Genomic DNA, 25,678 nt, shown 5'->3' with positions numbered 1-25,678 from the left:
GCCTATTAGAGACGTACTATGTCAATTTCACTTCCGGTCAGTAGACTGGGAGGTGAAGGTCGCCGTGAGACGCTGTAGCCTGGGCAGGTGGTGCCGCCATCAAACAAGGTCGGAGGAGCAGGCGGCACCCGCCCTGACGCTGTTTGTTGTACCGTAAGTTATACATGAGAAGAACAGATTAAGGTGCGGCGCCCGCTATCTCCTGGCAGTTAGAGCATCGTGCCGAAATGCATCACGGGAGTTGCAGTCCCCCCCTCCCATCCCCCGGTGCATCACGGGAGTTGTGTAGTCCGCACCCTATGCCCGCGTTGTTGTTTCCGGCGGTGGTTTCAGGTTATTTGGGGTTTTGCAGGCCCCAGCCAGGGGGACAGAGTCACTCCCCAGAGTGTCGCCCCAGCAGTCCCCTGGTAACGATACCGTGTGAACAGCTGGCTTTAAGGCTGTTCTCTCCATGTTTCCCAGGTTCTGGCGACAGACCTGGGTCCAGAATCGCCCAGCAATTGCATGTGTGGGTGTGGCACTGCTCACGTGTACCAGTGTGTGCATGAGCAGGGCCAAACCCTTTACTGGTCCAGTAGAATAAAGGACAGATTTCTGACTTTATAGATCAGAGCTTTTTGGAATCACTGAACTGAAAGTCTGCAATGCAAACACATTTTCCAGTAAATGTTAATTAGTATTTGATGCTTCTAACTGCACCATGACAAGTAGCTTTCAAAAGCATGTGTGTGAAAACTGGGGTGGTGTGTTAACATCATCAGAATAGCTTGATTAGCTCCTAGGCATGGCTTTTCATTCACTAATTAAAAGGAAGGAATATGTCATCATCCCCATATTACAGATGGGGAAACAAGCACAGGATTTTTCCCCCATAGCCATTTCCTAGTACGTGGTGTGTGTGATGGGGGCTTTATGGAGTAGACAGCTACTTCACTGCCTCACCTTGTGTGATGTTCCCTGCTGGTGTTATCTGGACAAGTGATCTGCTAGGCCTCTCCAATCCTTGACTCTGGGAGCAAGCCTTACGTGAGAACCCCCACTCCTGGGCTGTTCACGCACAGCCTCTGGCATGTAAGCTGCTCCCAGCTACTTGCAAGCGAATGACACTAGCCAATATCTCCGGTCCCAGAAACAACCCTAGGAACCTCCGCCTTGTAGTGTCCAATTATGCCTAGTATCAGGGGGTAGCCGTGTTAGTCTGTATCTACAAAAACAACAAGGAGTCTGGTGGCACCTTAAAGACTAACAGATTTATTTGGGCATAAGCTTTCGTGAGTTAAAACCTCACTTCTTCGGATGCATAGAGTGAAAGTTACGGATGCAGGCATTATATACTGACACATGGAGAGCAGGGAGTTACTTCACAAGTGGAGAACCAGTGTTGACAGGGCCAATTCAATCAGGGTGGATGTAGTCCACTCCCAGTAATAGATGAGGAGGTGTCAATTCCAGGAGAGGAAAAGCTGCTTCTGTAGTGAGCCAGCCACTCCCAGTCCCTATTCAAGCCTAGATTAATGGTGTTGAATTTGCAAATGAATTTTAGTTCTGCTGTTTCTCTTTGAAGTCTGTTTCTGAAGTTTTTTTGTTCAATGATAGTGACTTTTAAATCTGTAATAGAATGACCAGGGAGATTGAAGTGTTCACTTACTGGCTTGTGTATGTTACCATTCCTGATGTCTGATTTGTGTCCATTTATTCTTTTGCGGAGGGACTGTCCGGTTTGGCCAATGTACATGGCAGAGGGGCATTGCTGGCACATGATGGCATATATGACATTAGTGGATGTGCAGGTGAATGAGCCCCTGATGGTGTGGCTGATGTGGTTGGGTCCTCTGATGCTGTTGCCAGAGTAGATATGGGGACAGAGTAGGCAACGAGGTTTGCTACAGGGATAGGTTCCTGGGTTGGTGTTTCTGTGGTGTGGTGTGTAGTTGCTGGTGAGTATTTGCTTCAGTTTGGGGGGTTGTCTGAGCGAGGACTGGCCTGCCTCCCAAGGTCTGTGAGAGTGAGGGATCATTTTCCAGGATAGGTTGTAGATCGTGGATAATGCGCTGGAGAGGTTTTAGCTGGGGGCTGTATGTGATGGCCAGTGGTGTTCTGTTATTGTCCTTGTTGGGCCTGTCCTGTAGTAGGTGATTTCTGGGTACTTGTGACTTGCTGTCGCCTCTAGACTAGTGGGCGTGATCTGGAGTTGACAGGAGCTGCCTGCTTCTCTGAAGTTATGTATTAAGTGCTTGGTGCACCAAGATGCCATTTACAGGGAATGGGACCCAGTGTGCAGACCCTTGCAGGGGGAGGTGGTAGAGACCTGGCAACTGTGGTGGACAGGCATATGTGCCTGCTTCACAGGCTGGATGTGCACACTGGTCATTCTTGTCTTTCATGACTCAGGGGAAGAATTGCTGGGGACTAACACTCTCTGCTGGGAGAGGCAGTCTCTGGCCCAAGAGCCATGCATGACCCTGTGTAGGTCTGTCCACTTAGCATGCATATCTGTTTCTCCCAGCTGTTAAGATGGTGTGAGCTGGACATGAAGCAGGTGGCAGCAGAGATGTACTAGTCATTAGCTGCACCACCTTCTCTGTTCTATGTAGTCAGGCAGGGACCCTTATGTGTCTTCTTACTGTACTTGAGCCCTACATGGTCATTTCCTGTCCATCTCCTAGAGGCAGGGAAAGATGTCTGAAGATGACTTCCAGTGAGGTACTGCATTTGGGGATCTAGGGCTACTTACCCTCCCCCACACTAGGGTGGGAAAGCATGTAAGGCCTGTACCAGCTCACTGCTGGGAAATGGACAGGGTGGAGAGGCAGATGCTGGTGGCTTTGCTCAGCAAAGCTGCCCCCTCCCTTCTGCAGTGTGGCTTCCATGTAGGGATCCATTGTGAAAGGCCAGCAGCAGCGCTCTCCCTGGGTTAGCCATCCACCCATGACACTAGGCTTCCTCTTTAAGGTACTCCTCCAGCTGGATTACTATGACTGGTAGGGTGATTACCTTGGCTCCTGCTAATAGGCCACAGCCTAGGAGGATGGGAACAGGAGATGGGATTTCTTTTTGTGTACGGGTCCAGATGCTGCTGCAGAGGTGTCATGCCCTGAGGCTGATGTGCAGGTTGCTTGGCTCCTGTAGCAGGAGTGGGTGGGAATCCTGTTGTTTTGGATATCTACCCTGTGATATTTGAGAGTTTGGGTCACTGTGTCCTTTCTCCTTCATTGCCCAGGCTGTGGTACCCTCCCAACAGCTGCATCTCAGGCAACACCTCTCGTCAGGGCAGTCTGGCTTCAACTCCCATCCCTGCTGTGTGCTCTTCTTCTCACAGTCTGGTAAATGTCAGACCCATGCCAAGTCCATGGCACTGATCCATTGGGGTTGGCATGTGGAAACTGGTGTGTCAGACCCAGACTGGTCATTTTTTATTTCCTAACACAGCTCCTTGTTGTCTGTTTTAGGAGTAGGGCTCTCCTAAACCCTGCCATTGATGCCGGAACATGTAGCAAACCCTCACCATGAACCCTCAGCCATGAACAATAACCCCTAACCCCTGAACATTGAGCATTTACGACTAACTCCTAAATGATGAGTGCTTATTGCTGACCCTTAACTGGGAGCTGCTGCAGCTGGGGACAGGAGCCTCTTCCCCAGCCCCAGCCCCACTGGAGCTGCTGCGCTGGGGAGAGGTGCTCTCCCCTAGCCCCGGGCTGCTGCAGTGAGAGAGGGCTGGGGGGAGTCCTCTCTCCCTGCCACAGCCCCGGGGCAGCCTGCACCCCAAACCCCTCATCCTCGGCCCCATCCCAGAGTCCACACCCCCAGCCAGAGCCCTCACCCCCCCTGCACCCCAACCCTCTGCCCTAGCTCTGAGCCCCTTTCTGCACCCCAAGCCCCTCATCCCTGGCCCCAGCCCAGAGCTCTCATCCCTCCCACACACCAACTCCCTACCCCAGCCCTGAGCCCCCTCCCGCATCCTGAACTCCTAATTTTTGGCCCCATTTAGAGCCTGCACCCCCATTTAGAGCCGCCACCCTCTCCCACACCCCAACCCCCTGCCCCAGCCCACTGAAAGTGAGTGAGGGTGGGGGAAAGTGAGCCACTGAGGGAGGGGGAATGTAGTGAGTGGGGGGTGGGGCCTCTGGGAAGGGGTGGGAAAGGGTGTTCGGTTTTGTGCCAGTAGAAAGTTGGCAACTCTACTTCTTAGACCTAAGGCCTAATGTCGCTAAACTGAAGTCTTACAAGCCTCAGTCTGCAGGCCTTGCATTACAACCTTATTTCGCTTATATACCTAGTAAACACTCCTCACGCATAAATGCTTGTCAGCCTAAACCCTGCCATTGATGCCGGAACATGTAGCTAAACCCTCACCATGAACCCTCAGCCATGAACAATAACCCCTAGCCCCTGAACATTGAGCATTTACGACTAACTCCTAAATGATGAGTGCTTATTGCTGACCCTTAACTGGGAGCTATAATACTATCTGATTTATTCCTATACCTACAACTTAAATCTATTCATGACACCTTGATTGCATATGAGTTAACCGCAACAATAGATAACTGAATTAGATGATTATATAAAATGATTAACTATGTTGTCTTTGCTCTGGTCTACACTGGGGGGGGAATCGATCTAAGTTACGCAACTTCAGGTACGTGAATAACGTAGCTGAAGTCGACGTACTTAGATCTACTTACCGCGGTGTCTTCACTGCGGTAAGTTGACTGCTGCCGCTCCCCCGTTGACTCCGCCTGTGCCTCTCGCCGAGCTGGAATACAGGAGTCGATGGGAGAGCGCTTGGGGATCTATTTATCGGGTCTAGACTAGACGCGATAAATCGATCCCCGCTGGATCGATTGCTGCTTGCCAATCTGGCAGGTAGTGTAGACATACTGATGTATTTGAAGTCATTTCCCAATTTGGTACAGGACTTGTGAGACCAGTTCCACACATCAGTGTACATTCCACTCTCAATGGCCTATTGTGCATGATGGAGGGCTGGAATATCACAGGAAAGATTAAGCAATTCTGTGAGGTTGAATTGATGACAAAGTCAACTTTCAGAATGGTGCGGTGATTCATGGAGTTAGCTGAGTTTTTGCTGCTCTTTATTTGATCTGTCAAGATTGCTAATTGGAATTTGCACCTTGCAGCACTGGAAGACTTTGTGAAATCCTTTTTTGCTTTAGATTTAACCAACTATTCTGTGATGATTGCATGGTACCTTGCAATGGTGTAGAAAAGTGTTAGCCTGACACTGGGATGTTAAAAGGTCACCAGTTCAGCTTCTGTGCACTTGGTTCAGATGAAGCCCTGAACACACAAACAGAGCAGTGGAAGTTGGTGGGGAGTGGTTGGTGAGCATAACAAATGCTCTTTTCAGGTATTTATGATGACCCAGAACTCCATTGAATTTTAAACGGAACATTAAGTGTGGCTGGGATGACTTCCCCAGAAGTAACCAAGCACCACTGAAACTCGTTAGGTGCTGTTAAATGCCAAGACGGGACAGTTTTATGGCTACAGGATGAGCTTACTCACACTGGCAACCCATTTGCATATGACAGAGTGAAACTCATCAATATCATGACAAAAACAGTCTTCAGTTATAGCTAAATATGTCCGTCAAATAGATACTTTGGGCCATGACTTGTATGAAGTATTAAAACCCAAAGAATTCACCAAGGCTCCATCACTCTGTGGGCTCCAGTGGAATATGGAGAAAAATGTCAGTGTGATAGTGGCAAGGAGTACTACAGAGCTAACCACAGACAGGGCATTGTTTGCTCATCTCCTGGTCATGTCCAGTTCACAGACTGATGTTAATCTATGTGAGAATTTGGGAGAGTACGAATGCTCCGTGATACCACAATCAATGTTTGAATGTGAGGGAACAGTGAATATAAGACAGGCAAAAAGCAAATTAATTCATGCAGAATAGCAATCACAGATGATCTAGCTGAGGTATTAGCTCTCAACAAACCAGAAACTGTTAACACCTAGCGAGATTTGGCTGAATGCTTCATTATGAGATTACAGAGAAAACACTGGGCTTTATGATGCTGGATCCTGACACAAGAAAGAAAGGAGAGCAGCAGAATACAGACCCTGGACTTCAGAAAAGCAGACTTTGACTCCCTCAGGGAACTGATGGGCAGGATCCCCTGGGAGAATAACATGAGGGGGAAAGGAGTCCAGGAGATCTGGCTGTATTTTAAAGAATCCTTATTGAGGTTGCAGGAAAAAAAATCCCGATGTGTAGAAATAATAGTAAATATGGCAGGCGACCAGCTTGGCTTAACAGTGAAATCCTTGCTGATCTTAAATGCAAAAAAGAAGCTTACAAGACGTGGAAGATTGGACAAATGAGCAGGGAGGAGTATAAAAATATTGCTCGGGTATGCAGGAGTGAAATCAGGAAGGCCAAATCACACTTGGAGTTGCAGCTACCAAGAGATGTTAAGAGTAACAAGAAGGGTTTCTTCAGGTATGTTAGCAACAAGAAGAAAGTCAAGGAAAGTGTGGGTCCCTTACTGAATGAGGGAGGCAACCTAGTGACCGAGGATGTGGAAAAAGCTAATGTACTCAATGCTTTTTTTGCCTCTGTCTTCACAAAAAAGGTCAGCTCCCACACTGCTGCACTGGGCAGCACAGTATGGAGAGGAGGTGACCAGCCCTCTGTGGAGAAAGAAGTGGTTTGGGACTATTTAGAAAAACTGGATGAGCACAAGTCCATGGGGCCAGATGCACTGCATCTGAGGGTGCTAAAGGAGTTGGCGGATGTGATTGCAGAGCCCTTGGCCATTATCTTTGAAAACTCATGGTGATCGGGGGAGGTCCCGGATGACTGGAAAAATGCTAATGTAGTGCCCATCTTTAAAAAAGGGGAGAAGGAGGATCTGGGGAACTAGAGGCCAGTCAGCCTCACCTCAGTCCCTGGAAAAAACATGGAGCAGGTCCTCAAGGAATCAATTCTGAAGCACTTAGAGGAGAGGAAAGTGATCAGAAACAGTCAGCATGGATTCACCAAGGGGAAGTCATGCCTGACTAACCTAATTGCCTTCTATGATGAGATAACTGGGTCTGTGGATGGGGGAAAGCAGTGGATGTGTTATTCCTTGACTTTAGCAAAGCTTTTGATATGGTCTCCCACAGTATTCTTGCCGGCAAGTTAAAGAAGTATGGGCTGGACTATAAAATGGATAGAAAACTGGCTAGATTGTCGGGCTCAACGGGTAGTGATCAATGGTTCCATGTCTAGTTGGCAGCCGGTTTCAAGCGGAGTGTCCCAAGGGTCGGTCCTGGGGCCGGCTTTGTTCAATATCTTCATTAATGATCTGGAGGATGGCGTGGACTGCACTCTCAGCAAGTTTGCAGATGACACTAAACTGGGAGGAGTGGTAGATACACTGGAGGATAGGGATAGGATACAGAGGGACCTAGACAAATTAGAGGATTGGGCCAAAAGAAACCTGATGAGGTTCAACAAGGACAAATGCAGAGTCCTGCACTTAGGACGGAGGAATCCCATGCACTGTTACAGACTAGGGACCGAATGGCTAGGAAGCAGTTCTGCAGAAAAGGACCTAGGGGTTACAGTGGACGAGAAGCTAAATATGAGTCGACAGTGTGCCCTTGTTGCCAAGGCTAATGGCATTTTGGGCTGTATAAGTAGGGGCATTGCCAGCAGATCGAGGGACGTGATCATTCCCCTCTATTCGGCACTGGTGAGGCCATATCTGGAGTACTGTGTCCAGTTTTGGGCCCCACACTACAAGAAGGATGTGGAATAATTGGAAAGAGTCCAGCGGAGGGCAACAAAAATGATTAGGGGTCACTTACTTACGTCAAGCTTTTCTTAAGCCTATGGCCAAGTATGGCTAAGCTAAAAAATCTTACAGGCCTCAGCCTGTAGACCTTGTGTTTCAGTCCTAATTACTTAGATACCTAATGCATACTTATCCCTTCTGACTACTGACAGTCTTATACGTCTATAATCCTACAATTTAACTCTATTTAGCATACAGTGATTATATATGATATAACATGTTAGTTAATCATAACATCACACAATAAATGAACAATAAACTAAAATCATTGGCTACAAGATGTATACATTTACATATAGGCATATTAAAAATGCATGTTATTTGCTTTACCAAGGTTTACCAAGCGATCCAGATTGCTCTGTATCAGTGACCTGCCCTTTTCATTATCGGTCCCCCAATTTATGTGTGATCTGCGAACGTTATCAGTGATTACTTTGTTTTCTTCTAGGCCATTGATAAAAATAAGCATAATTCATAGATTCATAGACTTTTAGGTCAGAAGGGACCATTATGATCATCTGGTCTGACCCCCTGCACGCTGCAGGCCATAAAACCGTCCCCGCCCCTTCCCTGGACTCTGCTGCTGAAGTCCCCAATCCTGTTATTAGTGACCTCAATCGGCAGAGACCCTCCTGCTAGAGATCCCTGCCCCATGCTGCGGAGGAAGGCGAAAAACCTCCAGAGGCTCAGCCAATCTGCCCTGGAGGAAAATTCCTTCCCGACCCCAAATATGGCGATCAGTAAGACCCCGAGCATATAGGCAAGAGTCTCCATCCTGACCCCTTTTAGCCATTATGCTATTTACCTACCATTGCTTGGTTTTCCTTGACAACTATGTTTTACCATTAAACCATTCCCTCCATAAACTTATCTAACTTAATCTTAAAGCCAGACAAGTCCAAGAACTGATCCCTGCGGACCCCGCTGGAAACATTTACATTTTTGAGACCTATCTGTTAGCCAATTTATAATCCATTTAATGTGTGGCATGTTAATTTTATATTGTTTTAATTTTTTAAGCAAAATGTCATGGAGTACCAAATCAAACCTTTACATAGGTCTAAGTATGTTATGTCAAATCTGTAACTTCGTCAACCAAACGTATAATCTTATTAAAACAAATTATCAAGTTAGGCAGGATCTGTTTTCCATAAACCATGTTGCATTAATTACATTACCGACCTTTAATTCTTTATTAATTGAGCCCCTTGTCAGCCACTGTATTATTTGGCCTGGGATCCATGTCAGGCTGACAGGCCTATAATTACCCAGGTGGTCCCCTTTACACTTTTGAAAAATTGGCCCAACCTTTGCTTTCTTCCAGTCATCTGGAATTTCCGCAGTGCTCCAAGACTTACTGAAAATCATTAGCCATCCAACGAGCTCCTCAGGCAGCTCTTTTAAAACTGTTGGATGCAATCAATCTGGACCTGCTAATTTAAATATGTCTAACTTTAGTAGCTTCCGTTTAACATCCTCCAGAGATACTAGTGGAATGAAAGGGGTGTTACTAAGGGTACGTCTTCACTTACCGGAGGGTCTGGCGGCAGGCAATCGATGTTCTGGGATCGATTTATTGCGTCTGGTTAAGACGCGATAAATCGATCCCGGAAGTGCTCGCCGTCGACGCCGGTACTCCAGCTCGCCGAGAGGAGTACGCGGCATCGACGGGGGAGCCTTCCTGCCGCGTCTGGACCCGCGGTAAGTTCGGACTAAGGTACTTCGAATTCAGCTACGTTATTAACGTAGCTGAATTTGCGTACCTTAGTCCGAAGTGGGGGGTTAGTGGGGACCAGGCCTAAATAAAGACATTTTGTTTTGAGGAAGCTGTTGGCCAGTGTATCATTGGTCTCTAGTTTCTGAAGACAGGGAATGTCATAGATGCCCAAACCCCAGTCAGATTTGCATGCTAATAAGTGGTTGGTATACAGTGTAGAATACCTGTGTGCTGGTTTGAGTGAAAGAATAATGAGATTCCACTACAAGATAGGTAAGGTTCAAGAAGCTGAACTCCTGAGGTGGGTGCACTCAGAGACCAGAAAGGGCACAGACCTGTAGCTAGCCTTATAGCTGTGGAGAGAAGTGTGGTCAAGTGGTTAGGGCACTAGTCTATGACTTGGGAGACCCAACTCCTTGCTCCACCACAGACTTTTTATATCACTTAGTTTCTCTCTTCCTCAGTTCACCATCTGTAGAATGGGGAGAATGTACTCCCTATTTCACAGGGGTTTTGTGAGGATGAGGAGCTGAGATACTATAGGAATGGGAAGGCTTATTAAGTGTCTTTATATAGAGATAGCTAAAGAGTAACTTTTGACACCTGTGTATAAATTTTTACTGTCAGAATGAATATAAATGATCAACCGTTGCAGGTCACTGAAGATTCCAGTTTGATTTCTCTCAGAGATAGAGTTATACAAGAGACCCTGAAGGAATAATGAGATGGTGCCCTTATTTTGAAAGTAATGTATTAATACTCTGCCTGCCTTGAAATCTAGACCAATGTATTTTTGCAAGCTAATCTGTAGTTGTTAATTAGAGCACTTTTATGTGATTTCTGCTGATCAGTGCAGTACTGTAGTCCTGGCAACATTTCACAAATCTTTTTGTTTTAGGGGGAGAGAGGAAACTAGTGCACCAAGTCTCTATGATGTTAATTAAGTAATAATGTATCTTATGAACTAATACTTCCTATTCTTCATGTTTATTTCCCATTTGTGTGTAGACATCTAAGATGCTGAGCAGATTTCCTCCACTGTTTTCCCTCTTGCTGCTCCTTTTAACCTATTGTAATTTTCCATTTCCCCCCTCCCTCCCAGACATCTAGCCCTCTGTTAAAGTCACCTTTTTTAGGCTTACCTGTGGGCTTTAATCGTCTGCCCCTTTGAATCTAATTTAATGCACTCTTTACTCAGTTGGTGAGTCTGTGTCTGAAGATGCTCTTTCCCCATTTTGGTCAGGTGGACCCCATCTCCTCCCAGCAGTCTTTGTTCCTGAGACATCATCCCATGGCCAAGGAAGCCAAAGCCCTCCTGTCAACACTATCTGTGTAGCCATGTATTCATCTCCAGGATCTGCATGTCCCTGCTCGGTCCCTTACCCTCAGCTGGGAGGATGGGCAAGAACACAATCTGTGCCTCCGATGCTTTCACCCTCTCTCCCAGGGCTCTGTGGTCACTGCTGATCTGCTCAGGGCTGTAGCTGGAGGTTTCATTAATGCCCACGTGGATGAGCAGCATTGGGTAGTGGTCAGAGGGAGGTATGAGCACCAGCAATCTTTCTATAAAGTTCTGGAAGCTTCTTGGTGTAGGGACTATCTTTTTGTTCTGTACTTGTACAGTGTCTAGTACAGTTTCTGGTCCATGAATAGAGCTCTTATGTACTGTATGTCAATAATGAGGTAAGCTGTAAACAAATAATAACTGATGGAATGGATAAGACGGAGTCCGTCTGGGCAATACTCACACTGGGTAAAAGAACTACTAGAGCCTCCCCTGGGATAATGCTTGGGGTGTGCTATAGACCGCCGGGATCTACCCAGGATATGGATAAAGAACTATTTAATGTGTGTAATTATGGGGGACTTTACCTTCTCAGATATAGATTGCGGAACAAATGCTAGTAGCAATAATAGGGCTCAGATGTTCCTAGATGTGCTTGCTGATCAATTCCTTCGTCAAGTAGTAGCTGAACCGACGAGGGGGGAGGCCATTTTGGATTTGGTTTTGGTGAGTAGTGAGGACCTCGTTGAGGAAATGGTTGTAGGGGACAACCTTGGCTTCAGTGATCACGAGCTAATTCGGTTTAAACCAAATGGAAGGATTAACAGAATTAAATCAAAGACTAGGGTTTACAATTTTAAAAAGGCTAATTTTAATAAATTAAGAGGACTGGTAAAGGAAGTGGATTGGGCAAACATATTAATGGATCTAAAGGCAGAAGATGCCTGGGATTATTTTAAGTTAAAGCTGCAAGAGCTGTCGGAGGCCTGTATCCCAAAAAGGGGAAAACGGTTAGTAAGCAAGAGATTTAGACCGAGCTGGATGAGCGACCGTCTCAAAGGGGCGATTAGGAAAAAATAGAAAGCATACAAAGAGTGGAAGAGGGGAGGGATCAGTAAGGAAACTTACCTTATTGAGGTCAGAGCATGTAGAGATGGAGGGAGAAAGGCCAAAAGCCGTGTAGAGTTGGCCCTTGCAAGGGGAATTAAAAGCAATAGTAAGAGGTTTTATAGCCATATAAATAGGAAGAAAGCAAAGAAAGAAGAAGTAGGACCGCTGAAGACTGTAGCTGGAGTGGAGATTAAGGATAATCTAGGCATGGCACAATATCTAAACGAATATTTTGCATCGGTGTTCAATGAGGCCAATGAAGGGATTAGGAATATTGGCAGCGTGACAGAGGGGGATACAGGAGGGGGGATTACCATATCCGAGGTAGAAACCAAACTTGAACACCTTAACGGGACTAAGTCGGGCGGACCGGATGATCTTCATCCAAGAATATTGAAGGAACTGGCGCAAGAAATAGCAGGCCCCGTAGCGATAATTTTTAATGAATCTTTAAACTCGGGGGTGGTACTGTTGGACTGGAGAATAGCTAATATGGTTCCTATTTTCAAGAAAGGGGAAAAAAGTGACCCGGGTAACTACAGGCCTGTCAGTTTAACATCTGTAGTGTGCAAGGTCCTGGAGAAAATTCTGAAGGAGAAAGTAGTTAAGGACCTTGAGGTCAATGGCAATTGCGACAAATTACAACATGGTTTTACCAAGGGCAGATCGTGTCAAACCAATCTGATCTCCTTCTTTGAGAAAGTAACAGACTTATTAGATAAGGGAAATGCGGTGGACCTAATATACCTTGATTTCAGTAAAGCGTTTGATACTGTACTGCACGAGCAATTATTGGTTAAATTGGAAAAGATGGGGATCGATATGAAAATCCAGAGGTGGATAAGGAACTGGTTAATGGGGAGACTGTAGCGGGTCGTACTGAAAGGGGAACTGTCAGGTTGGAGGGAGGTCACCAGTGGAGTTCCTCAAGGTTCGGTTTTGGGACCAATTTTTTTTAATCTATTTATTACTGACCTCGGAACCAATTGTAGGAGTGGGCTGATAAAGTTTGCGGATGACACAAAGTTGGGAGGTATTGCCAATTCGGAGGAGGATCGGGATATTCTGCAGGGAGACTTGAATGACCTTGTAAATTGGAGTAACAGAAATAGGATGAAATTTAATACTGAAAAGTGTAAGGTGATGCACTTAGGGATGACTAACAACAATTTTAGTTACAAGCTGGGGACACATCAGTTAGAAGTAACGGAGGAGGAGAAAGACCTTGGAGTCCTGGTAGACCGCAGGATGACTATGAGTCGACAATGTGACGTGGCGATGAAAAAAGCCAATGCGGTCTTGGGATGCATTAGGCGAGGTATATCTAGTAGGGATAAGGAGGTGCTGCTTCCGTTGTACAAGGCACTGGTGAGACCTCATTTGGAGTACTGTGTGTAGTTCTGGTCTCCGATGTTTAAAAAAGATGAACTCAAACTTGAACGGGTACAGAGAAGGGCCACTAGGATGATCAGAGGAATGGAAAACCTGTCGTATGAAAGGAGACTCGAGGAGCTCGGCTTGTTTAGCCTAACCAAACGAAGGCTGAGGGGGGATATGATTGCTCTCTTTAAATATATTAAAGGAATAAATACCAGGGAGGGAGAGGAATTATTTCAGTTCAGTACTAATGTGGCCACGAGAACGAATGGATATAAACTGGCCGTGGGGAAGTTTAGGCTTGAAATTAGACGAAGGTTTCTGACCGTCAGAGGGGTGAAATATTGGAACAGCCTTCCGAGGGAAACGGTGGGGGCGAAGGACCTGTCTGGTTTTAAGATTAAGCTAGATAAGTTTATGGAGGGAATGGTTTAAAATCATATTATCATGGGATAACATTATTTTAGTCAAATGAACAGTGTGCCATCGCTGGTAAATAGTATCAATGGCCAATGAGGGTCTGGCTGGAGAATCTTGCCTACATGCTCGGGGTTCTACTGATCGCCATATTTGGGGTCGGGAAGGAATTTTCCTCCAGGGAAGATTGGCAGAGGCCCTGGAGGTTTTTCGCCTTCCTCCGCAGCATGGGGCAGGAGTCACTAGCTGGAGGATTCTCTGCTACTTGAAGTCTCTAAACCAGGATTTGGGGACTTCAACAGCAGAGTCAAGGGAAAGGGTTGGGACGGCTTTGTGGCCTGCATCATGTGGGAGGTCAGACTAGATGATCATAATGGTCCCTTCTGACCTTAAAGTCTATGAGTCTGTGAGTAATACAAATAATACATTTAAATTGATTGTTCCCTTTTTGACTTTGTACTCTGCTTGGATTTCCCTATCTATAAAATGGGGATATTTACCTACCTCATAGTGTGTCAAAGTTTTAAGCACTTAATATTTGATCCTTAGATGAAATGCCTTGTAGGCAGAACATTATTACACTGTATGCACCGTTAGAAACTTAAATTTTACATGTGTGGGTTCCAATTTCCAAGAGCCAAATCCTGGTCTTGAGCACAGAAGTCAAGTGAAAGGACTTTGCTCATGGGACGTGCACAAACATCAGAGCTAGGGAAGGAATTTTGCTTCCCCACCCTGAGGTGCCATGTTGAGGCATCCACATAACAGTAAACATACCAGCTGGCAGGAAAATGGCAGGGGCCCACTGTTGTCCCTGTGGAGTTCTGCATCAGTGAATCTGTACTATGTGCACCCACTGACAGCACCATTGCCATTTTTCTGGCCTTCCTACAATGTCCTTCTTCCCTCTCCTTCACAGAGAGCCACTATAGTGCACAGCTCTGCTGCAAGTGTGGGTTGCAGAGTCCTCTAAATCACCTAAGCACAGCTGGGCTCCCCTTCTTGCTTCTGCTGCTTTTCAGGAAATGCATCCGTCTGGGGGAGGATTTTTTGCCTTATTCACTTTTGGAAATATGGTGACTTGGAGATGAAAACTGTTTCTCTTCCTGTATTTATGGAATTTTGCTCCCCTGAAGGTTTCCTGGGCTGGTAAGAGTTGAAGCTCCTCACTCCCAGCAATTCCTACATTCTTACAAATCTTTTTCAGAACTGTGGATCAGTGAACAACTATTGCTAGTGTAACCCACACACCTCCTGTGTGTGGTGTTCTGTCCCATCTAGTGGCACTGAGACCACTTAGAGAGAGATTAATGAGTTTGCTCTACAGCCTTAGCTAACCGCTAAGCTCATGCGGTAGAGGCTCATGTCCTAAGCTCCAGAGGTCCCTGGTTCGATCCTGTCTGCCGATGACCAAGGTCTGTCAGCATTACACTAGCAGCATCTCTAGCATTTTCACCACTCCCCCTTTAACCAATGCTTTATATCCTCACTTAACAACACAGGCATCTTGTTTCCTTAATGGGAATAAGTGCCTGCTATTTGAGAATTAAAGAAAATCTCAGTCAGAAAAGCTAGATTAGTCAAGATTCAGGTTTTTGTCACATTTTCCTGAAATATATTTGTATTTTGTACTGTTTACAGTTTTTAATTGACATTAATATGGTTTGAGATCTTACAACTGGAGATTCATAAAGCTGGAGGCAGGGCCGGTGCAAGGATGTTTTGCGCCCTAGGTGAAACTTCCACCTTGCGCCCTCCCCCTTCCCTGAGCCCTGTGGCAGCCCCCCCCCCCCCGCCTTGAGGCACCCCCCCCCGCGGCAGCTCCCCATCCCCCCTCTGCCCTGAGGTGCCCCCCCGCGGCAGCTCCCCACCCCCTCGGCCCGGGGAGCAGTGTGACAGCGCCCCACCCCGGCTCACCTCTGCTCCGCCTCCTCCCTGAGCACGCCATCGTTGCTCCACTTCTCCCGTCTCCCAGGCTTGCGGCGCCAATCAGCTATTTGGCGCCGCAAGCCTGGGAGGGAGAGAAGCAGAGTGGGATTGCGTGCTCAGGAGAGGAGGCGGAGCAGAGGTGAGCTGGGGTGGGGAGTTCCCCTGCGTGCCGCCCCCCCCCCCTTATTTGCTGCAAGCAGCTCTCCCCGTGCCCCCCTGCCCCAGCTCCCTCTGCCTAAATGCCGATGACGATTGGGGCGCCCGAAGATCCGGCCGCCTCGGTCGCCTCCAAAGAAAATGCCACCCCCCAAATGCTAGCATCCTAGGCGACCGCCTAGGTCACCTAATAGATTGCACGGCCTTGGCTGGAGGACTTCAACCCGAAGTTCTGGATTTGATGTAAGAACTACTTGGTTAACTTTTTACAGCCTGGGTTGACCACAATGGTCCTTCTGGCCTTCAAAATCTATGAATCTATGAAAAGCTCAGATCAGCAATTTCATTTCACAAGGATTAGTGCAAATGTTTTCTTCATCAAAGTGTATGTTAATACTTGCATGCTACTTCTCTTTTACCTTGCATTTCATTTAGAGTATCAACACAGCCAAAATCAGCATTTCATTAGACTTTTGTATCAAAAAGTGAAATTGTGAATTTCAAATGATTTTTCAGGCTTGTTCAATCTTTAATTCTGAGTTTGCAATGACACCAATTAAATTTCATGTAGTTTTACATTTCCTTATGATTACAAGAGATTGTGCTTTTACTGATCTTGTCCTAATTAGCCTTTGCAAAGTCCTCATGCCTGAAAAACAGTTCTTCACTATTGTATTAATAGGTGAAAAATTAAACTTCTCTGGCATTTTCTTCTTTTTGGCATCTTAGCATATTGCTCAAAATTAAGAAGAGCATCACACAGTCTCAAATTCTACTCTATCAGCCTATAAATTGAAGTCAGAATTACACACAAAATTACACAGCAACTTTCTTCTGTTTTCTAGATCTCAGCAGTCTTTCAGCAATTCTGAAATCTTCTTTCAGTGTAAACAGGCCTGCATTGCTGAGAGTCATTAACAAGGCTCCATGACTTTTGCACAGCTCAGAAGAGAGGTAAGAATAGCTGCCCAGCCACTCTTCAGGAGTTCTGTTCCCAAGGATCTAAGCATGACTATGGGGCAGGAGTACTATGCAGTGTTCAAAGGCTGCACCCTTCAGAAGTGGTGATTTCCCTGAAAATTACTCTTATATTTTTGTTTTTAATGGCCTAGACTAAATGACATCAACAAAAGTAAACTTCTGAAAATCAGGCAAAGTATTGCTGATTGTTCTACTACTGTAGTGATGTATAATCTGTGATATACCTAGATCAGTTGGGAACAGCAGAGTAGCAGAAGGGAGATATACTGGCCACTGGATAAGTACTTTTCTGTTCCCCGAGTGACCAGAGCAGGGGCTGCTCCAGGCTAATAGATCACCTGACTCCAATTAACCTGCTAAGAGTCAGGTGAGGCTGTTAAGCACCTGACTCTAATTAAGGCCCCTCTGATGCTATAAAAGGGCTCACTCCAGTCAAGCCAGGGGGAGCCAGGGAGCGGAAGTGTGTGAGAGGTACTGGGAGCAAGAGGTGTGCAAGAAGCTGAGAGTGAGTAGGCGTACTGCTGGAGGACTGAGAAGTACAAGCGTTATCAGACATCGGGAGGAAGGTCCGGTGGTGAGGACAAAGAAGGTGTTGGGAGGAGGCCATGGGGAAGTAGCCCAGAGAGTTGTAGGTGTCGTGCAACTGTACCAGGAGGCACTCTATAAACAGCTGCAGTCCACAGGGCCAGGGCCGGCTCTAACTTTTTTTGCTGCCCCAAGCAGCAAAAAAAAGCGCCGCCCTGGCGAGCTCCCCCTCCGCCGAGCGCCGTGCCGCCGGAACCCCCCCCTCCGAGCGCTGCGCTCCGCGCCGCCCCTCCCCCGCTGAATGCCGCACCATGCTGCCCCCTGCCACCCCAAGATTGGCCGCCCCTTACCAGGTGCCGCCCCAAGCATGTGCTTGGTTGCCTGGTGCCTGGAGCCGGCCCTGCACAGGGCCCTGGGCTGGAACCCGGAGTAGAGGGTGGGCCCGGGTTCCCCCCATACCTCCCAACTCCTGATCAAACACAGGAGGAATTGACCTGGACTGTAGCTTCTACCAGAGGGGAAGGTCTCTGGACTGTTTCCTGACCCACAGGGTGAATCTGTGAAGCGAGCAAATCCGCCAATAAGCGCAGGACCCACCAAGGTAGAGGAGGAACTTTGTCACAAATCACTCAACTTAAATGAGTCATGCGGCTCATGGCTGGTTCTGCAGATTGTTGACAATATCCTTCCTCTTGCCTTCAGCAGAGATCTTGGCCTTATCTGGATTCCTTCATTATTCAGCGTCTGAAATGTCACTTGAAGCCTAGCAGGATATAATAGGGCAAGTGGAATAGTTAAGGATTCAATTTATTTTCCTTTGACACCTGGTGCCAAATTTTCAAAGGTATTTTTCTCAAAGAGCTAGTTGTGTTCTTTCCCAATAGAGCAAGGTTTTCACAGGAGGACACAGCAGGTGTGCAACAATTATACAGATTTTTGTAGGTGTTTTCACTCACATTCAATCAAATGCTAGATTTTATCAGGTAATGCAGTGCCTACCATTCTAGGTTCTGACATTGCCACATCATCATAGTATTTGAAAGTCAGGTTTATAGCTATGAACCAAATAACAAATTAGCATAATTATGCCCAATCTTGGATAACAGTAAGTGGTCTCTGCACTGTAAGTAGACTTTTATTGCTGCTATTTGCTATAGATGGGTCAGCTTAATTTGTAGATTTTCTCTGTTTAATTCTGTCCCCAGTCCTTTCTTTCTAATAGCTATTTATCATTCCCCTAGCAAAACAAATGAGAGAAGAGATAGATATAATGCATCCCTCTGAGGCATGCAATAGGAGCTTGTTTCAATCTGACCTTTTGATCAAGATTTTATAGCTCCCTTTTTCATAAATGAAAAGGTCTTTTAGCTAATTAAGAAAGAACTCTTCAATAACTGTACAAAGCTGAAGCCTTGATGTAGCTTTTTGTTCTCTAGGTGGCATCTAAGCTCCACAGAAGAACTTTATTTTTTATTGAAATATGACATATTGCAGATGAGACTCTAATGGCCGAATTCTGTGATCTACTAAGGTCAATTTGTGATGCATGTGCTTTCCACTTAAAATGGCTGCAGATGGCTAGTGGGGAATTCCTCGTGTTCAAGGGACCTCTCTGCTGGTGGAGGTGGCTCTGCCACCTCCTGTGCCAGTTGTTCTATCCCAGTTACTCCTGCAAAGATATCAAGTGCTGCTTCCCTTGGCAGTTTGTTTCAATGGTTAATCACTCTTACAAAAATGTGGGTTTTTAATTTCCAGCCACTGCTTCTTGCTATGTCTTTCTTGACTGGATTAAAGAACCTCCTAATGCCTGCTACTTTCTCCCTGTGAAGGTACTTAAACATTGTAATCAAGTCATCTTCAGTGTCTCACTATAGGGCATATTTTCCAAGTCCTCAGATCATTTTTGTGGCTCTTCTATGCACTCTCTCCAATTTTTCAACTTTATTTTTAAAATGCAGACCTCAGAACTTGATGCAGTATTCCCAGGTCAATTTCAACAATGCCATCTGATATGTTGCTGCCCCCATGAACATTCATAGTGGCAATTCATAATCATTCATTGTCATTATGAATGGCTATGAACTGCCACAGTGAATGACAACGAACAGTCATTGGTCCAGGAAATGCAAGCAAGAATGATTCTATAGCCTGGCGGTTAGGGCACTCCTCTAGGATGTGGGAATACCCAGTTCAAGTCACTGCTCTAATGACTGTTTATAAAAGGTGGAACAGCTTCAACAGGGGAAACTTTGACAATCCCATGCCAGAATAGCCTAGTGGCTACGTTGTTTCTCGCAACATGGGAGATCCGAGTTCAAATTGCTTTTCCACCTCAGGTTCAATTTAACTTCGGTCTTCTACATACCAAGAGTTATAAGCAAGGCCCTCTTCTTCCCTACCACCCCCAACATTTTGCAAATCTAGTCCTCCATTACTTGTGTCAAAATGCCCAAAATAGAAATGAAAAATTTTGAGTAGAGTTAAAACTAAATGTATCAGTTTGACATACCTGAAATGTTTCTTTTTTTTTGGTTCAGTCAAAACTATTCAGTGAATTTGTGAATTGTTTGAGTTGACAAAAAATGCAGTTTTTGTCAAGTAAACAATTTGAAGAAAATGTTTGTCCAGTTCTAGTTATCAGTGGCTGAATGCCTGGCATATCCCAAGACAGGGAATACCCCTGTTGTGGGATCAGGGCCGGCTCCAGGCACCAGCTTACCAAGCAGGTGCTTGGGGCGGCCACTTCGGAGAGGGGCAGCACGTCCAGCTGTTCGGTGGCAATTCAGCGGACGGTCCCTCACTCCTGCTCGGAGCAAAGGACCTCCCGCCGAATTGCCGCCGCAGATCGCGATTGCGATCGTGGCTTTTTTGTTTTGTTTTGTTTGGCTGCTTGGGGCGGCCAAAACCCTGGAGCCGGCCCTGCTTGGGATATGGCATGGGACTCATCCTCCTGGTCTGGTGGTCTATAGATGACGCACACCACAACATCACCCTTGTTTCTCTCGCCTCTAAACTTAACCCAAAGACTCTCAACAGGCTTTTCTCCAGTTTCATACTGGAGCTCTGAGCAATCATACTGCTCTCTTATGTACAGTGCAACTCCTTCATCTTTTCTCCCCCGCTTGTCCTTCCTGAACAGTTTATACCCAACCATGACAGTGCTCCAGTCATGTGAGTTATCCCACCAAGTCTCTGTTAGGCCAATCATAGTTCCTTGACTGTGCCAAGATTTCCAATTTTTCCTCCTTGTTTCCCAGGCTTCTTGCATTTGTGTACAGGCACTTAAGATAACTAGCTGATTGCCCTGCTTTCTCAGTATGAATCAGGAGGCCTTCCTTGTTACACCCTCCTCTTTGTGTTTCCTCCCAGTATGCCACTTCCCCACTTACCTCAGGGCTTAGGTCTCCATCCCTTGGTGAACCTAGTTTAAAGCCCTCCTCACTGGGTTAGCAAGCCTGTCTGCGAAGATGCTCTTCCCTCTCATCGTTAGGTGGATCCCATCTCTTCCTAGCAATCCTTCATGTAATGTTTAAGAAAAGTTTTGTAAATGGGTTCCAATAGTTCATGGATTAGGGACCCAATCTTATGGGGTTCCACAGGCTTCTGTATAGATTATTTAGGTTAATCTTTCTATCTACCCAATGGGACTCAGTGCTCAGTCTAGAAGATACCATCAGAGATGCTTAGTTTTGCAGTTCTCAAACTGTGGATTTGGGCTTGTTAATAGCGAAAATGTTTTTAAATAAATAAATAATATATAGAGGTGAGCAATAACAGACCTGAACTCTATTGTCCCTCTGCAAATTTGTGTACACAGAGTCAATCCCTTACCTCTCTCTAAAAGTGCAAAGTTTCAAAAAGTTCAATGAATAGAAGATTGTTGGGGGTGGAATAGATCTGGACAAGGAGAAGAAGTCTGGAGGTAAATGTGAGAAGCGAGGGACATATGCTTGTTTTGTTAAAATATTATATGTTTGCCGTTGAAGATAAAAATCCAGAATACTTAATGTTGTTGTTTTAGTTAAATAAAACAATTTAAATGTCTGTCTGATGATGTTCTCCTCCTAATACAGCATGGCAAGAAAATCCTCCAAATATTAATGATTAACCTGTTTGAATTGGAAATAGTTCACCTCCCAATGACTTCATAAATATCTGCTTCAATTACCTTTGGTAAATGAAATAACCAAACAATCATTCATTTTCTGATATAGCTGTAAAACTAATCTGAAAAGTTTTCAAAATAAATCACTGTTTAAAAATGTATAGTGTGTACTTTTTAAAAATGAAACCTACATCTATCTATGAGTTGTGAAGAATATGTATTAAGGTTATAACAACCAACAAGAAAGCACTTTTATGTAGAAAACCATGATTAAATCAGATCTTCCTGACTAATGATTTAAATCATGATTTAAATCAAATCCACCGTGGGAGGGAGTCCCTGAACACCACCCTCCGTCTCCTTCTCTTGGGAGTCATGGAACCCCTGTCACTAGGACAATGCATCCCAGGCCTTCCAGTCGATGGAGTCTTCTTCTGATCTCTTCCCTCAGATGACTATTTCAAACCACTCTCTGCCATAGTACCTATGCAGAGAGCCTGAAAATGGTTTCTTACCTCTATCTGTATTGGGGGTACATGGGTTCTCCTCTTTCTTCTTCTGGAGGTCACATGCTGCCAATTTTCTTCCCGTTCTGCACTGCCCTCTCTGATTCTTCAGCATGCTGTGCCTCCAGTACTAAACGCTGACTTCTATCTAGAAAGTCTTCATTTTCTCTGATGCAACACAGTGTTGATATTTGGCTCTCTAGTCCTTTAACCTTCTCTTCCAGTATGAAGACCAGTTGCACTTGGTACAGACGAAGTCGCTTCTGTCCTCTGGGAGAAAGACAAACATGGCATATCCTGTGCAGGTCACAACAGCTGATTGCTCACTATCCATAGTCTTCCTTCTAAGAGCCTCTTCAGATGTTATATTTACTGCTCACAGAAGCCTGAAAGGCAAAAACTCTGTGGGAACTCCCCCCAGGCAAACTACCTCTGATTGCTTCTCCTCTGTTTGCAGCTCACTCAGTTTGCAACTTTTAGTAATTACAAAAACAGCAATATGTGCATGAATTGCTGTACTGTGACTTTGTAAATTGTTACAGGTAGGCTTTCCTATGCATTGTGAATTATTATGTAGATTTTTTGGGGTAGGAATAGTTTTAGCTAGATATCACTGAGCCTTTTGGCTCATACAGGTGATCAACCGTATAGATGACTTGATCTCTGATATGCATATTACTTGGTATTTGTTTCTAATCCAGGAGATGTGGACAATCTATTTTTCATGGCATTCCACATTGGGGTAGAGAAATGACTTCCTCGGTGTGACCTTGATGATTCTGTTTGAGGATGGTTGTTTTATTACAGAAATTGCATTGCCAGCAGATCGAGGAACGTGATCGTTCCCCTTTATTCGACATTGGTGAGGCCTCATCTGGAGTACTGTGTCCAGTTTTGGGCCCCACACTACAAGAAGGATGTGGAATTATTGGAAAGAGTCCAGCGGAGGGCAACAAAAATGATTAGGGGTCTGGAGCACATGACTTATGAGGAGAGGCTGAGGGAACTGGGATTCTTTAGTCTCCAGAAGAGAAGAATGGGGGGGGGGGATTTAATAGCTGCTTTCAACTACCTGAGGGGGGGTTCCAAAGAGGATGGAGCTCAGCTGTTCTCAGTGGTGGAAGATGACAGAACAAGGAGCAATGGTCTCAAGTTGCAGTGCGGAAGGTCTAGGTTGGATATTAGGAAACACTATTTCACTAGGAGGCTGGTGAAGCACTGGAATGCTTTACCTAGGGAGGTGGTGGAATCTCCTTCCTTGGAGGTTTTTAAGGCCCAGCTTGACAAAGCCCTGGCTGGGATGATTTAGTTGGGAATTGGTCCTGCTTTGAGCAGGGGGTTGGACTAGATGACCTCCTGAGGTCCCTTCCAACCCTGATATTCTATGATTCTATGAAATGGACCATGTGTTGGTAAGCGTACTTCAAAAAATTCAAACATGCTAAAATTTGTAATTTCAAGGACTCTAAAAAAAAAAAAAAAAAAAAAGGCAGATTAGAACTAGGTTGAAAAGGTCACAATGAAGGAAAAATCCTGACACAATCTTAATTGATTATCTGTGACTCCATCATATTACTTATTTGGCTAGATCTGCAAAAATATTCCTCACTATAAGAATTTTTTTTGTGGACCTCTTAGATGAATATATTGAAATAGCACAAACTTGAGCTGTGACCTTATGTTTAATTCTCTTGATTCAAAACTAGTCCCCAAACTTCTATTTTGCATATTCAAAGTCTAAATAATCTCTTATTTACAGAGTAAGATGTCTGTTCAGCTGTTAGGGTACATGTGGGTGAATATTTTAGTTTTGTTTTGCATATCTTATTATATTAAAACAAAGTTGAAAATCCCTAGGTTTCTCAAATATACTTGCATCAGAACATTATAATTTAAAATTACTGAAAGTTGTAGGCTTCAGTGATCTGAAATTTCTGAAGGATTTATCCCTACAAGAATGTGCATTAATTTATGGATACCAATTATCAGATGAAAAGTGGTAGCTCTCAGTAACTTAGTACACTGGCAACCAGCATGTTTTTACTGTAAATTAATTATTAAACCTTCATTTCTGAGCTTATTTGCCCTAGAAAAGTTCTAGATGAACCCTCTTGATCACATTGCCAAAAAAACACTGCTAGCAACTCTAAAAGAAAAGCCACAAGTTGAAGGTAGAACACTTATAGCGGTCAGTTTATTCCTACTAAATGTATGTGAACTTGATGTATGGGTAAAAATCAAATTGGAAAAAATACAATTTGTAATAGTACCAGAAAAAAGAGCAAATGAGGACACAGTGGGCCTGACTTTCCTCTTATGTACTCCACTGGAAATCAGGCTTTTCCAGTTTTCATTAACTGTTTGCCCATTGTTGCCCAGAACAGTGGTGCCCAACCTTATTACGCATAGGTTGACCAGATAGCAAGTGTGAAAAATTGGGAGGGGGTGGGGGATAATAGGTGCCTATATAAAACAAGGCCCCAAATATTGGGACTGTCCCTATAAAATCAGGACATCTGGTCACCCTAATTACACAGGAGGGCTACATACACCTAAGCGCAACCTGGTGTGGGCCAAACAGATTCTACATATTTCAATAATATTTTAAGTTACCTATATGGATTTATATTTTAAGTTCAGCTTGTTTCGTATGTATTAGATAGGTTGTTTCTCTGCACAATCTTGTATGTTTACATACTTGTTTAAACTAAAATGATGTAAACATGACAACAAAATGCAAATGAATCAGGCATTAGTAAATTGTTTTGAAGCAGGCCGAGGGCGTTATGAAATGCTCTGTTGGGCCACGTACGGCCTCCAGGCTGTAGGCTGGGCACCCCTGGCCTAGAACATTCCCTAAAATTTTGGAATTGATTGGATCTGGTGGTCAAAACTGATCATGTTACAAGCAGATGGACAACAGAGAAATGCCAGTGAGCTGAGTGTAGGGCTCTGCCACGCTTGGGCCAATGGTAACTTAAATTTCTCCCCAAAACACCAATTAATTAAGCTGCCACTGGGCTTTGATTATAGTATTGTTATATTTATGAGTGTGTGTGTGTGTGTGTGTGTGTGTGTGTGTGTGTAATATATAATATAGAATGGTTCTTGCAGCATTCAATTAACTTGTCACAGTATTTCTGCAAAATGCCATTAGAGGCTGAGGCATTCTATAAGGTTGCAGAACCATGTTAGCTAACAAACCCCATCCAGTTGGATATTACATCCACACACAGACTTCTTCTCTTCAGGCATCAGTGTATTTTGATGCACAGAAAAAATCCGTTAGCAGCGTTTGCCTGTAGCAGGAGAGAATCATTCCTTCATCCCAAGAATGGATGCAGGCCTGTCTTGAAGGGGATAATAGAAGCTATCGGGGGTGGCGGCGGCGGGGGGAGAGGGGGATTGGAAGACCACTTGAAGACTGAGGATTCACGCCCAGTGGATTGGGAGTGGCATTGGAAAGACCACCTTATGGCTTCTTTTCATGGGCATCAGTGGCAGGCTGAATAGCAGTTACTCTGAAAGCCTATAGAATTGAATAATGATGCAATTCTTTCTGCAGAAACATCCCTTATGGCCAGAATATCTGCTGTTATACACACTGGATCTCAAGTGACTATTATATTTCAGTCATTCTACCAACAGATGCTTAGGCACCTGACTATACAGCCACTGACTGGCCTTGGTTTGTGTGGCCTCAGCATGGATGAATACCCCTACCAAGGGTATGTCATAGTGCACCTGGAA

General features: G+C 45.1%; 1 long non-coding RNA gene across 2 annotated transcripts in view; it reads left to right on the top strand.

The window, feature by feature from the left end:
- The first annotated feature begins 17 nt into the window (after nt 1-17).
- Nucleotides 18-25,678, top strand: part of LOC122174473 (uncharacterized) — a 234,530-nt gene continuing 208,869 nt past the window's right edge. For both annotated transcript variants that reach the window (XR_010600850.1, XR_010600849.1), the window contains exon 1: nt 18-153. This is a non-coding gene — a long non-coding RNA (uncharacterized LOC122174473). The remainder of the gene's footprint in view (nt 154-25,678) is intronic.

The sequence above is a fragment of the Chrysemys picta genome, chromosome 4, assembly GCF_011386835.1.
Source record: "Chrysemys picta bellii isolate R12L10 chromosome 4, ASM1138683v2, whole genome shotgun sequence".
Classification (NCBI taxonomy): domain Eukaryota; kingdom Metazoa; phylum Chordata; order Testudines; family Emydidae; genus Chrysemys; species Chrysemys picta.
The sequence above is the reverse complement of the archived record's forward strand: the minus strand, read 5'-3'. Positions and strand labels throughout refer to the sequence as shown.